Raw genomic sequence first — 16,870 nt, 5'->3', positions numbered from 1 at the left:
ACCCCACTAGCAGACGGTGGGCAGAGCTCAGCCTTGCACAGCTGCACCATCATAGCAAACATAACTATTTCTGGCCTACATGTATAGGTAAAATGACTTCATTCATCATTGGAGTATAAGAACAAAGAAAAAACTGAAGGAGAAAAACAGCAGTGTCTCAGAGGACAAGAACACATTCACAGTTACCAGAGTAAAGAGACAGAGATGGATGGTTATGAATGGAGGGGAAAGGAGGTGGGGAAGAAAGTGTGCATCTCAGTTAGCATGGATAAGGTGGGAATGGGTGCACGTGGTGTGCTGGCCAGCAGAGAAGACAATTAGCGATTCTACGGTACATTGCTATGGTGATGGAATTGACTGCAGGGGGGGATTGGGTGAAACGTAGTAAAGGGCGTCTAGTAAACACGTGACACATGTAATTGTAGATTAATGGTAAATCAACAAATCAATAATAAGCTCATCAATAAATCCATTTCAGAAGCCGAGTTTAAAAAGGCATTTACATCCACGGGTTTATCAGCACTATTCATCGTAGCCCAGGTAACTGTCCATCAGTTTAATGTGTCCATCAATTAATGTGTAAACATGTTGTGGTACATTTCGACAGTTGCATATTAATCAGTCATAAGAAGAAAAGGGTGTCCTAACATTTGCTACAAGTCGGAAGGAACTGGATTGCATTATACTCATGAAATAAGAGGTGAACAAAGACAAGTCTCAATTGATTTGAACCATCTGTAGAGATGTAGAACCAAGAAAACCTGAAGGAGCAAAACATCAGCATATTCACAGAACTGAATATTGGATTAAGAGATTCCATAGGGAAAGGTTATGTTTTGGATAGAAGGAAATGGAGGCAGCGGGCGGACTAAACAAAGAGTGCTCTATGATTTCCAAGAAAAGCGTGGGTGGGCATTCCGGGGATTGCTGTACAAAACAGGGAACAGAGGTAGGGATTCTACAGTATCTTACTGTGCTCACGGTGTGTGACTGTAATTGCGAATCCTGGGGTTCTTTGTGATGGGCGGGTTCTAGCACACATAATTTTATTAACGTAATTGTACATTAATGAGATATTATTAAATGAACAAATGCAATAAAATGAATACAGAGTAACAGAATAGAGCAGCACAGTTTAAACAAGACATGTGCTCACCTATGTTTATAACCACAGCATTAATAGTAGCAAAGTTCAGTAACCACCAGAAGATGAGGAGAGGGATATTATTCAGCCATATGAGGAAAACAAGTCCTACGATTTACAACAACATGGATGTAGATAGCAGAGAATTATGATCAGGGAAATAAGAGATGGAGTGTCAGAAACATGGTAAATGATTTCACTCACTAGCAGAGTAATAAAAAATAGAAAAAAAGTGAAATAACCAAACTGAACAAGCCACGCTGAAGAGAAGAATTTACTAGTGGTTACCAAAGGAAAGAGACTGGGCCGGTTGTGCTATAGTGGAGTGATAAGTAGGACAGGGTGTTAAAAACGGTGCAATTGAATGAGAGTACATAGTGTTGGGTTGGGTTACGTGGAGGACTGTACGTCACAGAGAAGACTAGTGATTCTACGTTATTTTACTGCACTGGAGGATAGTGAATGCAATGGGATATCTGGGGATATATTGGTGATGGAAGTTCTAGTAAACAGTGTTACTCATGTAATTGTGTAATTATGAGAAATAAGAAATACTCATAGATGGGTTCAGAGATTTCAGTTGAAGATAGATGATAGATGATAGAGATAGATGATGACTATGATAGATGTGAGATAGCAAGAAGATAGATTGTCAGATGATAGATACATAGAGGAAAACAAAGTTGTATAGATAAGTAGATAGAATGAAGTAGCCAAATTTTTAAAAAGGTATGTGCACCCCCTAGTTTATCGCAGCACAATTCACAGTAGGCGATGCATCTCCATCAGAAGATGAATGGATAAAGAAGAAGTGGTATATATAAACAATTAATTGCATTTCACCCATGAGAAGGAAACAAATCATCCCATTTGCGACAACATGGATAAAAAATGGGGTTTTATTTTCAAAGGGTTAAGATAGGAGGACAAGTATCAAATGATATGACCAATCTGTGCAATTAGAGAAGCAGGAAAGAACTGAAGGAGCAAAATTGTGGCAGACAAACAGAGGCCAAGAATGAACTACCAGTTACCAAACGGAAAACGTCTAATGTGGACATGGGAGAATGGAGGGATAACAGTGGGGAGAGAAAGGATGCATTATGATTAGCACATATATTGTTTATGTGGGTGCACGGTGAGGGCTGAACCAAACAGTGAACACAGGCAGTGAATCGACAGTACATTGCTCTGTTGATGGAAGTGTCTGCAGTGGGGCATTGGGAAGAATTTCGAGACAGTTGGAGTCTAGAAAATCTCATGTTATACTTTTACGTATAGATTAATAATAATTAAATAAAGAATAAATTAATTAAAGAATCCAATAAAACCAATGAATCTGCCCAGCTAATAAAGATATATATATCCCTATGTTAATCAGAGTACTATTCAAAGAAACCGAGCTTAATGGACATCAATAGATTAATGGGTATAGAAGATGTGGTACATATACAGAAAGGAATATTACTCAGCCATCACAAGAAAACAAATCCTAGCATTTGCTGCAACATGGATGGCGCTAGAGCATATTATGCTCAGTGAAATAAGTGAGGAAGAGAAAATAAGTATCAAATGATTTAACACATGCATGGAGACGAAGCGCCAAGATAACACTGAAGGAGCAAAACATCAGTAGATTCACAGAATACATGTTTGGAGTAACAGTTACCAAGAGGAAGAGAGTGGCGTTGTTATATATGAAAGCAAGGAGAAGGTAGCCATAACGATTGGCATTATTAATGTGGATTGGGGGAGATGGTATATACAGTATCTTACTAAGCTCATGGAGAGTGACTTCGGGAAGTAACTGGGTTGATCTTGGTTATAGTGTGGGTCTTGTAATATTAATGTTTCTCATGTAACTTTAGATTAATAATTAATGAATCAATAAAGGCATATATGAATAAATATGAAAAACAAATCTATAAATATATAAACAGAATGCAGCAGCCCTTTTTGAAAACGAAATTTGAACACCTATGTTTCTCACTGAAGTATTGACAAAAGCCAAGCTTAACGTCCATCAGTAAATGAGACGTAGAATATTATTTAGCCATATGAAGAAAACAACTCTTACCATTTACAGCAACATGCATGGAACTTGTGGGTATTGTTCTCCGTGAAATAAGCCACGAAGAGAAAGTCATATAGCAATTGATGTCACTCAACTGTGGAGAATTAGAAAAAAAGATAAATAGTTAAGGACCAAAACAGTAGCAGCTTCCATGAACTGAAGAGAGGACTAACGGTTACCAAAGGGAAAGTGACACAGGGGAATGGCTTGGAAGGGATGAAAGAGAGGTAAAGTGGGGCATTACGTGTAGCACACATGTGTGCTCAGGGTGTGGGCAAGAGGAAGGTGGTAGAACAACAAAGAAGAGTAGTGCTTCTACAGTGCATTACGTGGCTCATGGACAGTGACACTTATGCTGTATATGGTGTGGATTTCATAATGTGGGTAGTCTAATTAAAATAATGTTGCTTAGGTAACTGGTATTGATGCCAAAATAAAAAGAAACACGCAGTATCTTGGAACTCATTTCCATTTCCTCTGATGCTTTCAAGGTGGTCAGCACAAACCTTACCATAATTACACCCCATGTAGGATAGCAGGCTCTGAAGTGGGAAACAAATTATCTGAGCAAACATATTCTGTCTACATGAAAGAAGGCCACTGTGACATCATGGAATCTCCAGACAACAGTGCTGTTCCTGCAAACCCCACTAGCAGACGGTGGGCAGAGCTCAGCCTTGCACAGCTGCACCATCAGAGCAAACATAACTATTTCTGGCCTACATGTATAGGTAAAATGACGTCATTCATCATTGGAGTATAAGAACAAAGAAAAAACTGAAGGAGAAAAACAGCAGTGTCTCAGAGGACAAGAACACATTCACAGTTACCAAAGTAAAGAGACAGAGATGGATGGTTATGAATGGAGGGGAAAGGAGGTGGGGAAGAAAGTGTGCATCTCAGTTAGCATGGATAAGGTGGGAATGGGTGCACGTGGTGTGCTGGCCAGTAGAGAAGACAGTTAGCGATTCTACGGTACATTGCTATGGTGATGGAATTGACTGCAGGGGGGGATTGGGTGAAACGTAGTAAAGGGCGTCTAGTAAACACGTGACACATGTAATTGTAGATTAATGGTAAATCAACAAATCAATAATAAGCTCATCAATAAATCCATTTCAGAAGCCGAGTTTAAAAAGGCATTTACATCCACGGGTTTATCAGCACTATTCATCGTAGCCCAGGTAACTGTCCATCAGTTTAATGTGTCCATCAATTAATGTGTAAACATGTTGTGGTACATTTCGACAGTTGCATATTAATCAGTCATAAGAAGAAAAGGGAGTCCTATCATTTGCTACAAGTCGGAAGGAACTGGATTGCATTATACTCATGAAATAAGAGGTGAACAAAGACAAGTGTCAATTGATTTGAACCATCTGTAGAGATGTAGAACCAAGAAAACCTGAAGGAGCAAAACATCAGCATATTCACAGAACTGAATATTGGATTAAGAGATTCCATAGGGAAAGGTTATGTTTTGGATAGAAGGAAATGGAGGCGGCGGGCGGAGTAAACAAAGAGTGCTATATGATTTCCAAGAAAAGCGTGGGTGGGCATTCCGGGGATTGCTGTACAAAACAGGGAACAGAGGTAGGGATTCTACAGTATCTTACTGTGCTCACGGTGTGTGACTGTAATTGCGAATCCTGGGGTTCTTTGCGATGGGCGGGTTCTAGCACACATAATTTTATTAATGTAATTGTACATTAATGAGATATTATTAAATGAACAAATGCAATAAAATGAATACAGAGTAACAGAATACAGCAGCACAGTTTAAACAAGACATGTGCTCACCTATGTTTATAACCACAGCATTAATAGCAGCAAAGTTCAGTAACCACCAGAAGATGAGGAGAGGGATATTATTCAGCCGTATGAGGAAAACAAGTCCTACGATTTACAACAACATGGATGTAGATAGCAGAGAATTATGATCAGGGAAATAAGAGATGGAGTGTCAGAAACATGGTAAATGATTTCACTCACTAGCAGAGTAATAAAAAAATGGAAAAAATGTGAAATAACCAAACTGAACAAGCCACGCTGAAGAGAAGAATTTACTAGTGGTTACAAAAGGAAAGAGACTTGGCCGGTTGTGCTATAGTGGAGTGATAAGTAGGACAGGGTGTTAAAAACGGTGCAATTGAATGAGAGTACATAGTGTTGGGTTGGGTTACGTGGAGGACTGTACGTCACAGAGAAGACTAGTGATTCTACGTTATTTTACTGCACTGGAGGATAGTGAATGCAATGGGATATCTGGGATATATTGGTGATGGAAGTTCTAGTAAACAGTGTTACTCATGTAATTGTGTAATTATGAGAAATAAGAAATACTCATAGATGGGTTCAGAGATTTCAGTTGAAGATAGATGATAGATGATAGAGATAGATGATGACTATGATAGATGTGAGATAGCAAGAAGATAGATTGTCAGATGATAGATACCTAGAGGAAAACAAAGATGTATAGATAAGTAGAAAGAATGCAGTAGCCAAATTTTAAAAAAGGTATGTGCATCCCCTAGTTTATTGCAGCACAATTCACAATAGACGATGCATCTCCATCAGAAGATGAATGGATAAAGAAGAAGTGGTATATATAAACAATTAATTGCATTTCACCCATAAGAAGAAAACAAATCCTCCCATTTGCGATAACATGGATAAAAAATGGGGTTTTATTTTCAAAGAGTTAAGACAGGAGGACAAGTATCAAATGATATGACCAATCTGTGCAATTAGAGAAGCAGGAAAGAACTGAAGGAGCAAAATTGTGGCAGACAAACAGAGGCCAAGAATGAACTACAAGTTACCAAACGGAAAACGACTAATGTGGACATGGGAGAATGGAGGGATAACAGTGGGGAGAGAAAGGATGCATTATGATTAGCACATATATTGTTTATGTGGGTGCACGGTGAGGGCTGAACCAAACAGTGAACACAGGCAGTGAATCGACAGTACATTGCTCTGTTGATGGAAGTGTCTGCAGTGGGGCATTGGGAAGAATTTCGAGACAGTTGGAGTCTAGAAAATCTCATGTTATACTTTTACGTATAGATTAATAATAATTAAATAAAGAATAAATTAATTAAAGAATCCAATAAAACCAATGAATCTGCCCAGCTAATAAAGATATATATATCCCTATGTTAATCAGAGTACTATTCAAAGAAACCGAGCTTAATGGACATCAATAGATTAATGGGTATAGAAGATGTGGTACATATACAGAAAGGAATATTACTCAGCCATCACAAGAAAACAAATCCTAGCATTTGCTGCAACATGGATGGCGCTAGAGCATATTATGCTCAGTGAAATAAGTGAGGAAGAGAAAATAAGTATCAAATGATTTAACACATGCATGGAGACGAAGCGCCAAGATAACACTGAAGGAGCAAAACATCAGTAGATTCACAGAATACATGTTTGGAGTAACAGTTACCAAGAGGAAGAGAGTGGCGTTGTTATATATGAAAGCAAGGAGAAGGTAGCCATAACGATTGGCATTATTAATGTGGATTGGGGGAGATGGTATATACAGTATCTTACTAAGCTCATGGAGAGTGACTTCGGGAAGTAACTGGGTTGATCTTGGTTATAGTGTGGGTCTTGTAATATTAATGTTTCTCATGTAACTTTAGATTAATAATTAATGAATCAATAAAGGCATATATGAATAAATATGAAAAACAAATCTATAAATATATAAACAGAATGCAGCAGCCCTTTTTGAAAACGAAATTTGAACACCTATGTTTCTCACTGAAGTATTGACAAAAGCCAAGCTTAACGTCCATCAGTAAATGAGACGTAGAATATTATTTAGCCATATGAAGAAAACAACTCTTACCATTTACAGCAACATGCATGGAACTTGTGGGTATTGTTCTCCGTGAAATAAGCCACGAAGAGAAAGTCATATAGCAATTGATGTCACTCAACTGTGGAGAATTAGAAAAAAAGATAAATAGTTAAGGACCAAAACAGTAGCAGCTTCCATGAACTGAAGAGAGGACTAACGGTTACCAAAGGGAAAGTGACACAGGGGAATGGCTTGGAAGGGATGAAAGAGAGGTAAAGTGGGGCATTACGTGTAGCACACATGTGTGCTCAGGGTGTGGGCAAGAGGAAGGTGGTAGAACAACAAAGAAGAGTAGTGCTTCTACAGTGCATTACGTGGCTCATGGACAGTGACACTTATGCTGTATATGGTGTGGATTTCATAATGTGGGTAGTCTAATTAAAATAATGTTGCTTAGGTAACTGGTATTGATGCCAAAATAAAAAGAAACACGCAGTATCTTGGAACTCATTTCCATTTCCTCTGATGCTTTCAAGGTGGTCAGCACAAACCTTACCATAATTACACCCCATGTAGGATAGCAGGCTCTGAAGTGGGAAACAAATTATCTGAGCAAACATATTCTGTCTACATGAAAGAAGGCCACTGTGACATCATGGAATCTCCAGACAACAGTGCTGTTCCTGCAAACCCCACTAGCAGACGGTGGGCAGAGCTCAGCCTTGCACAGCTGCACCATCAGAGCAAACATAACTATTTCTGGCCTACATGTATAGGTAAAATGACGTCATTCATCATTGGAGTATAAGAACAAAGAAAAAACTGAAGGAGAAAAACAGCAGTGTCTCAGAGGACAAGAACACATTCACAGTTACCAAAGTAAAGAGACAGAGATGGATGGTTATGAATGGAGGGGAAAGGAGGTGGGGAAGAAAGTGTGCATCTCAGTTAGCATGGATAAGGTGGGAATGGGTGCACGTGGTGTGCTGGCCAGTAGAGAAGACAGTTAGCGATTCTACGGTACATTGCTATGGTGATGGAATTGACTGCAGGGGGGGATTGGGTGAAACGTAGTAAAGGGCGTCTAGTAAACACGTGACACATGTAATTGTAGATTAATGGTAAATCAACAAATCAATAATAAGCTCATCAATAAATCCATTTCAGAAGCCGAGTTTAAAAAGGCATTTACATCCACGGGTTTATCAGCACTATTCATCGTAGCCCAGGTAACTGTCCATCAGTTTAATGTGTCCATCAATTAATGTGTAAACATGTTGTGGTACATTTCGACAGTTGCATATTAATCAGTCATAAGAAGAAAAGGGAGTCCTATCATTTGCTACAAGTCGGAAGGAACTGGATTGCATTATACTCATGAAATAAGAGGTGAACAAAGACAAGTGTCAATTGATTTGAACCATCTGTAGAGATGTAGAACCAAGAAAACCTGAAGGAGCAAAACATCAGCATATTCACAGAACTGAATATTGGATTAAGAGATTCCATAGGGAAAGGTTATGTTTTGGATAGAAGGAAATGGAGGCGGCGGGCGGAGTAAACAAAGAGTGCTATATGATTTCCAAGAAAAGCGTGGGTGGGCATTCCGGGGATTGCTGTACAAAACAGGGAACAGAGGTAGGGATTCTACAGTATCTTACTGTGCTCACGGTGTGTGACTGTAATTGCGAATCCTGGGGTTCTTTGCGATGGGCGGGTTCTAGCACACATAATTTTATTAATGTAATTGTACATTAATGAGATATTATTAAATGAACAAATGCAATAAAATGAATACAGAGTAACAGAATACAGCAGCACAGTTTAAACAAGACATGTGCTCACCTATGTTTATAACCACAGCATTAATAGCAGCAAAGTTCAGTAACCACCAGAAGATGAGGAGAGGGATATTATTCAGCCGTATGAGGAAAACAAGTCCTACGATTTACAACAACATGGATGTAGATAGCAGAGAATTATGATCAGGGAAATAAGAGATGGAGTGTCAGAAACATGGTAAATGATTTCACTCACTAGCAGAGTAATAAAAAAATGGAAAAAATGTGAAATAACCAAACTGAACAAGCCACGCTGAAGAGAAGAATTTACTAGTGGTTACAAAAGGAAAGAGACTTGGCCGGTTGTGCTATAGTGGAGTGATAAGTAGGACAGGGTGTTAAAAACGGTGCAATTGAATGAGAGTACATAGTGTTGGGTTGGGTTACGTGGAGGACTGTACGTCACAGAGAAGACTAGTGATTCTACGTTATTTTACTGCACTGGAGGATAGTGAATGCAATGGGATATCTGGGATATATTGGTGATGGAAGTTCTAGTAAACAGTGTTACTCATGTAATTGTGTAATTATGAGAAATAAGAAATACTCATAGATGGGTTCAGAGATTTCAGTTGAAGATAGATGATAGATGATAGAGATAGATGATGACTATGATAGATGTGAGATAGCAAGAAGATAGATTGTCAGATGATAGATACCTAGAGGAAAACAAAGATGTATAGATAAGTAGAAAGAATGCAGTAGCCAAATTTTAAAAAAGGTATGTGCATCCCCTAGTTTATTGCAGCACAATTCACAATAGACGATGCATCTCCATCAGAAGATGAATGGATAAAGAAGAAGTGGTATATATAAACAATTAATTGCATTTCACCCATAAGAAGAAAACAAATCCTCCCATTTGCGATAACATGGATAAAAAATGGGGTTTTATTTTCAAAGAGTTAAGACAGGAGGACAAGTATCAAATGATATGACCAATCTGTGCAATTAGAGAAGCAGGAAAGAACTGAAGGAGCAAAATTGTGGCAGACAAACAGAGGCCAAGAATGAACTACAAGTTACCAAACGGAAAACGACTAATGTGGACATGGGAGAATGGAGGGATAACAGTGGGGAGAGAAAGGATGCATTATGATTAGCACATATATTGTTTATGTGGGTGCACGGTGAGGGCTGAACCAAACAGTGAACACAGGCAGTGAATCGACAGTACATTGCTCTGTTGATGGAAGTGTCTGCAGTGGGGCATTGGGAAGAATTTCGAGACAGTTGGAGTCTAGAAAATCTCATGTTATACTTTTACGTATAGATTAATAATAATTAAATAAAGAATAAATTAATTAAAGAATCCAATAAAACCAATGAATCTGCCCAGCTAATAAAGATATATATATCCCTATGTTAATCAGAGTACTATTCAAAGAAACCGAGCTTAATGGACATCAATAGATTAATGGGTATAGAAGATGTGGTACATATACAGAAAGGAATATTACTCAGCCATCACAAGAAAACAAATCCTAGCATTTGCTGCAACATGGATGGCGCTAGAGCATATTATGCTCAGTGAAATAAGTGAGGAAGAGAAAATAAGTATCAAATGATTTAACACATGCATGGAGACGAAGCGCCAAGATAACACTGAAGGAGCAAAACATCAGTAGATTCACAGAATACATGTTTGGAGTAACAGTTACCAAGAGGAAGAGAGTGGCGTTGTTATATATGAAAGCAAGGAGAAGGTAGCCATAACGATTGGCATTATTAATGTGGATTGGGGGAGATGGTATATACAGTATCTTACTAAGCTCATGGAGAGTGACTTCGGGAAGTAACTGGGTTGATCTTGGTTATAGTGTGGGTCTTGTAATATTAATGTTTCTCATGTAACTTTAGATTAATAATTAATGAATCAATAAAGGCATATATGAATAAATATGAAAAACAAATCTATAAATATATAAACAGAATGCAGCAGCCCTTTTTGAAAACGAAATTTGAACACCTATGTTTCTCACTGAAGTATTGACAAAAGCCAAGCTTAACGTCCATCAGTAAATGAGACGTAGAATATTATTTAGCCATATGAAGAAAACAACTCTTACCATTTACAGCAACATGCATGGAACTTGTGGGTATTGTTCTCCGTGAAATAAGCCACGAAGAGAAAGTCATATAGCAATTGATGTCACTCAACTGTGGAGAATTAGAAAAAAAGATAAATAGTTAAGGACCAAAACAGTAGCAGCTTCCATGAACTGAAGAGAGGACTAACGGTTACCAAAGGGAAAGTGACACAGGGGAATGGCTTGGAAGGGATGAAAGAGAGGTAAAGTGGGGCATTACGTGTAGCACACATGTGTGCTCAGGGTGTGGGCAAGAGGAAGGTGGTAGAACAACAAAGAAGAGTAGTGCTTCTACAGTGCATTACGTGGCTCATGGACAGTGACACTTATGCTGTATATGGTGTGGATTTCATAATGTGGGTAGTCTAATTAAAATAATGTTGCTTAGGTAACTGGTATTGATGCCAAAATAAAAAGAAACACGCAGTATCTTGGAACTCATTTCCATTTCCTCTGATGCTTTCAAGGTGGTCAGCACAAACCTTACCATAATTACACCCCATGTAGGATAGCAGGCTCTGAAGTGGGAAACAAATTATCTGAGCAAACATATTCTGTCTACATGAAAGAAGGCCACTGTGACATCATGGAATCTCCAGACAACAGTGCTGTTCCTGCAAACCCCACTAGCAGACGGTGGGCAGAGCTCAGCCTTGCACAGCTGCACCATCAGAGCAAACATAACTATTTCTGGCCTACATGTATAGGTAAAATGACGTCATTCATCATTGGAGTATAAGAACAAAGAAAAAACTGAAGGAGAAAAACAGCAGTGTCTCAGAGGACAAGAACACATTCACAGTTACCAAAGTAAAGAGACAGAGATGGATGGTTATGAATGGAGGGGAAAGGAGGTGGGGAAGAAAGTGTGCATCTCAGTTAGCATGGATAAGGTGGGAATGGGTGCACGTGGTGTGCTGGCCAGTAGAGAAGACAGTTAGCGATTCTACGGTACATTGCTATGGTGATGGAATTGACTGCAGGGGGGGATTGGGTGAAACGTAGTAAAGGGCGTCTAGTAAACACGTGACACATGTAATTGTAGATTAATGGTAAATCAACAAATCAATAATAAGCTCATCAATAAATCCATTTCAGAAGCCGAGTTTAAAAAGGCATTTACATCCACGGGTTTATCAGCACTATTCATCGTAGCCCAGGTAACTGTCCATCAGTTTAATGTGTCCATCAATTAATGTGTAAACATGTTGTGGTACATTTCGACAGTTGCATATTAATCAGTCATAAGAAGAAAAGGGAGTCCTATCATTTGCTACAAGTCGGAAGGAACTGGATTGCATTATACTCATGAAATAAGAGGTGAACAAAGACAAGTGTCAATTGATTTGAACCATCTGTAGAGATGTAGAACCAAGAAAACCTGAAGGAGCAAAACATCAGCATATTCACAGAACTGAATATTGGATTAAGAGATTCCATAGGGAAAGGTTATGTTTTGGATAGAAGGAAATGGAGGCGGCGGGCGGAGTAAACAAAGAGTGCTATATGATTTCCAAGAAAAGCGTGGGTGGGCATTCCGGGGATTGCTGTACAAAACAGGGAACAGAGGTAGGGATTCTACAGTATCTTACTGTGCTCACGGTGTGTGACTGTAATTGCGAATCCTGGGGTTCTTTGCGATGGGCGGGTTCTAGCACACATAATTTTATTAATGTAATTGTACATTAATGAGATATTATTAAATGAACAAATGCAATAAAATGAATACAGAGTAACAGAATACAGCAGCACAGTTTAAACAAGACATGTGCTCACCTATGTTTATAACCACAGCATTAATAGCAGCAAAGTTCAGTAACCACCAGAAGATGAGGAGAGGGATATTATTCAGCCGTATGAGGAAAACAAGTCCTACGATTTACAACAACATGGATGTAGATAGCAGAGAATTATGATCAGGGAAATAAGAGATGGAGTGTCAGAAACATGGTAAATGATTTCACTCACTAGCAGAGTAATAAAAAAATGGAAAAAATGTGAAATAACCAAACTGAACAAGCCACGCTGAAGAGAAGAATTTACTAGTGGTTACAAAAGGAAAGAGACTTGGCCGGTTGTGCTATAGTGGAGTGATAAGTAGGACAGGGTGTTAAAAACGGTGCAATTGAATGAGAGTACATAGTGTTGGGTTGGGTTACGTGGAGGACTGTACGTCACAGAGAAGACTAGTGATTCTACGTTATTTTACTGCACTGGAGGATAGTGAATGCAATGGGATATCTGGGATATATTGGTGATGGAAGTTCTAGTAAACAGTGTTACTCATGTAATTGTGTAATTATGAGAAATAAGAAATACTCATAGATGGGTTCAGAGATTTCAGTTGAAGATAGATGATAGATGATAGAGATAGATGATGACTATGATAGATGTGAGATAGCAAGAAGATAGATTGTCAGATGATAGATACCTAGAGGAAAACAAAGATGTATAGATAAGTAGAAAGAATGCAGTAGCCAAATTTTAAAAAAGGTATGTGCATCCCCTAGTTTATTGCAGCACAATTCACAATAGACGATGCATCTCCATCAGAAGATGAATGGATAAAGAAGAAGTGGTATATATAAACAATTAATTGCATTTCACCCATAAGAAGAAAACAAATCCTCCCATTTGCGATAACATGGATAAAAAATGGGGTTTTATTTTCAAAGAGTTAAGACAGGAGGACAAGTATCAAATGATATGACCAATCTGTGCAATTAGAGAAGCAGGAAAGAACTGAAGGAGCAAAATTGTGGCAGACAAACAGAGGCCAAGAATGAACTACAAGTTACCAAACGGAAAACGACTAATGTGGACATGGGAGAATGGAGGGATAACAGTGGGGAGAGAAAGGATGCATTATGATTAGCACATATATTGTTTATGTGGGTGCACGGTGAGGGCTGAACCAAACAGTGAACACAGGCAGTGAATCGACAGTACATTGCTCTGTTGATGGAAGTGTCTGCAGTGGGGCATTGGGAAGAATTTCGAGACAGTTGGAGTCTAGAAAATCTCATGTTATACTTTTACGTATAGATTAATAATAATTAAATAAAGAATAAATTAATTAAAGAATCCAATAAAACCAATGAATCTGCCCAGCTAATAAAGATATATATATCCCTATGTTAATCAGAGTACTATTCAAAGAAACCGAGCTTAATGGACATCAATAGATTAATGGGTATAGAAGATGTGGTACATATACAGAAAGGAATATTACTCAGCCATCACAAGAAAACAAATCCTAGCATTTGCTGCAACATGGATGGCGCTAGAGCATATTATGCTCAGTGAAATAAGTGAGGAAGAGAAAATAAGTATCAAATGATTTAACACATGCATGGAGACGAAGCGCCAAGATAACACTGAAGGAGCAAAACATCAGTAGATTCACAGAATACATGTTTGGAGTAACAGTTACCAAGAGGAAGAGAGTGGCGTTGTTATATATGAAAGCAAGGAGAAGGTAGCCATAACGATTGGCATTATTAATGTGGATTGGGGGAGATGGTATATACAGTATCTTACTAAGCTCATGGAGAGTGACTTCGGGAAGTAACTGGGTTGATCTTGGTTATAGTGTGGGTCTTGTAATATTAATGTTTCTCATGTAACTTTAGATTAATAATTAATGAATCAATAAAGGCATATATGAATAAATATGAAAAACAAATCTATAAATATATAAACAGAATGCAGCAGCCCTTTTTGAAAACGAAATTTGAACACCTATGTTTCTCACTGAAGTATTGACAAAAGCCAAGCTTAACGTCCATCAGTAAATGAGACGTAGAATATTATTTAGCCATATGAAGAAAACAACTCTTACCATTTACAGCAACATGCATGGAACTTGTGGGTATTGTTCTCCGTGAAATAAGCCACGAAGAGAAAGTCATATAGCAATTGATGTCACTCAACTGTGGAGAATTAGAAAAAAAGATAAATAGTTAAGGACCAAAACAGTAGCAGCTTCCATGAACTGAAGAGAGGACTAACGGTTACCAAAGGGAAAGTGACACAGGGGAATGGCTTGGAAGGGATGAAAGAGAGGTAAAGTGGGGCATTACGTGTAGCACACATGTGTGCTCAGGGTGTGGGCAAGAGGAAGGTGGTAGAACAACAAAGAAGAGTAGTGCTTCTACAGTGCATTACGTGGCTCATGGACAGTGACACTTATGCTGTATATGGTGTGGATTTCATAATGTGGGTAGTCTAATTAAAATAATGTTGCTTAGGTAACTGGTATTGATGCCAAAATAAAAAGAAACACGCAGTATCTTGGAACTCATTTCCATTTCCTCTGATGCTTTCAAGGTGGTCAGCACAAACCTTACCATAATTACACCCCATGTAGGATAGCAGGCTCTGAAGTGGGAAACAAATTATCTGAGCAAACATATTCTGTCTACATGAAAGAAGGCCACTGTGACATCATGGAATCTCCAGACAACAGTGCTGTTCCTGCAAACCCCACTAGCAGACGGTGGGCAGAGCTCAGCCTTGCACAGCTGCACCATCAGAGCAAACATAACTATTTCTGGCCTACATGTATAGGTAAAATGACGTCATTCATCATTGGAGTATAAGAACAAAGAAAAAACTGAAGGAGAAAAACAGCAGTGTCTCAGAGGACAAGAACACATTCACAGTTACCAAAGTAAAGAGACAGAGATGGATGGTTATGAATGGAGGGGAAAGGAGGTGGGGAAGAAAGTGTGCATCTCAGTTAGCATGGATAAGGTGGGAATGGGTGCACGTGGTGTGCTGGCCAGTAGAGAAGACAGTTAGCGATTCTACGGTACATTGCTATGGTGATGGAATTGACTGCAGGGGGGGATTGGGTGAAACGTAGTAAAGGGCGTCTAGTAAACACGTGACACATGTAATTGTAGATTAATGGTAAATCAACAAATCAATAATAAGCTCATCAATAAATCCATTTCAGAAGCCGAGTTTAAAAAGGCATTTACATCCACGGGTTTATCAGCACTATTCATCGTAGCCCAGGTAACTGTCCATCAGTTTAATGTGTCCATCAATTAATGTGTAAACATGTTGTGGTACATTTCGACAGTTGCATATTAATCAGTCATAAGAAGAAAAGGGAGTCCTATCATTTGCTACAAGTCGGAAGGAACTGGATTGCATTATACTCATGAAATAAGAGGTGAACAAAGACAAGTGTCAATTGATTTGAACCATCTGTAGAGATGTAGAACCAAGAAAACCTGAAGGAGCAAAACATCAGCATATTCACAGAACTGAATATTGGATTAAGAGATTCCATAGGGAAAGGTTATGTTTTGGATAGAAGGAAATGGAGGCGGCGGGCGGAGTAAACAAAGAGTGCTATATGATTTCCAAGAAAAGCGTGGGTGGGCATTCCGGGGATTGCTGTACAAAACAGGGAACAGAGGTAGGGATTCTACAGTATCTTACTGTGCTCACGGTGTGTGACTGTAATTGCGAATCCTGGGGTTCTTTGCGATGGGCGGGTTCTAGCACACATAATTTTATTAATGTAATTGTACATTAATGAGATATTATTAAATGAACAAATGCAATAAAATGAATACAGAGTAACAGAATACAGCAGCACAGTTTAAACAAGACATGTGCTCACCTATGTTTATAACCACAGCATTAATAGCAGCAAAGTTCAGTAACCACCAGAAGATGAGGAGAGGGATATTATTCAGCCGTATGAGGAAAACAAGTCCTACGATTTACAACAACATGGATGTAGATAGCAGAGAATTATGATCAGGGAAATAAGAGATGGAGTGTCAGAAACATGGTAAATGATTTCACTCACTAGCAGAGTAATAAAAAAATGGAAAAAATGTGAAATAACCAAACTGAACAAGCCACGCTGAAGAGAAGAATTTA

Source organism: Manis pentadactyla, chromosome Y (assembly GCF_030020395.1).
Source record: "Manis pentadactyla isolate mManPen7 chromosome Y, mManPen7.hap1, whole genome shotgun sequence".
NCBI classification, from domain to species: domain Eukaryota; kingdom Metazoa; phylum Chordata; class Mammalia; order Pholidota; family Manidae; genus Manis; species Manis pentadactyla.
The sequence above is the reverse complement of the archived record's forward strand: the minus strand, read 5'-3'. Positions refer to the sequence as shown.